Below are 1,625 nucleotides of genomic sequence, written 5' to 3' on the forward strand. Positions count from 1 at the left end.
GTGCACCTTAGTGCGTTAAATAACATCCTTATTTTCAATACTTTAAAGAGATCTTGTGCCCCAGATTTGCCCATGCAGTGTGTTTGATTTCTTGATGTCTGTTTCCATGAGGATTGACTGTGGATCCAAACAAGGTGAAATCCTTGACAAGTTAATCTTTTCTTCTATTATCATAATGTTGTCCTTTAGGCCAGTTCTGAGGATTTGGGTTTTCTTTATGTTAAGTTGCAATCCATATTGAAGACTGCAGTCCTCAGCAAGTGCTGCAAGTCCGCCTTGCTTTTCAGCAAGGAAGCTTGTGTCATCTGCATATCAAAGATTATTAATAAACCTTCCTTCAATCCTGATCTGTGTTCTTCTTCATATAGATCAGCTTCTCTGGTTATGTGCTCAGCATAGCAATTGAATAAGTATGGTAAAATGATAGAATCCTGATGCACACCTTTCCTGATTTTAAACTATGTAGTAATCTCTTCTATTTGAATGATTGCCTCTTGGTCCATGTACAGGTTGCACATGAGAAAATGAAATTTTTTGACAGGTCATATGATAGAGACTGAGAGCTGCTATCAACAGAGTGAGCAGATTATAGCACTAGAGTGTCCCAGAAGAGATATAACTAAATGTTTGACTTGTCACACAGTCTTGGGATGAACAACCAGGGCCCAGGCTAGAGTGTAGCAAGAAAGACACTTATTCCCAGGATCATGCAATTGAGGATAGGATCCTGTCTTTAGTTAAAATTGTTGATGTTTGGTTCATCATGAATTTTAAAATATGGCATTAAACATTATTCATCTTGTTTACTGAGGTGTTTTATATTTGCCGTCTTAAATTTCATGCTCTGGGTGAGCACACACCATTAACTCTGAACACTTTCACAATGACATCAAAATGTTGAACCAATTGAGTAAGTCCAACAAGAACCTTCTGGTCTTAATTTTTCCTTCTCTCTCTTGAGAACTCACCATAGCCAATGAATAGAAGATTCCATTATTCTTTTTGGTATTCCACATTCTCTGACTTGAAGAGCCCTCCACTAAGTCTGTGGTATTATATGACAGCCGTAGCCTAAAAATGGGATTCTTATATCTGATTAAGAGATTATTTTAATTGAAAGGAACTGTTGTGGTTAATGATGGGTGAGTTTGTTCTTTTAATGAACCAGCATGATCTTGGAGGGTTAACTCCTACAACCAGTACACTCACTTGAACTTAGCAAGGTTGTAGGTTCACTGAGGAATCCTCTTCTTTTATCAAGGATTATCAGATGCTTGATATTGAATGCAATAGCTAAATATTTTGTCTTCTTAGGAGCCCTGGTTATGTAGCTGCTAATTGCAAGGCCAGCAGTTTGAAACCACCAGCTGTTCTGAGGGAGAAAGGAGAGGCTTTCTACTCCTGAAAAGAGTTACAGTCTTGGAAAGTCACAGAGGCAGTTCTACACTGTCCTAGAGAGTCAATATGAGTCAGCATCAGTTCAATGGCAGTGAATTTGATTTTAAATTTGCGATATGCTAAAATGGAAATGAAAACAAAAATGAATTTTAAAATGTGGAATTTTACCCATTATAATTTTTGTTTATGTGAGGTTTTCCCCCCCTAAAAGTCATGGTTCAGGTGGA

This window comes from Echinops telfairi, unplaced genomic scaffold (assembly GCF_000313985.2).
Source record: "Echinops telfairi isolate 266 unplaced genomic scaffold, ASM31398v2 ScPeMD7_7466;HRSCAF=8504, whole genome shotgun sequence".
In the NCBI taxonomy this organism is placed as follows: domain Eukaryota; kingdom Metazoa; phylum Chordata; class Mammalia; order Afrosoricida; family Tenrecidae; genus Echinops; species Echinops telfairi.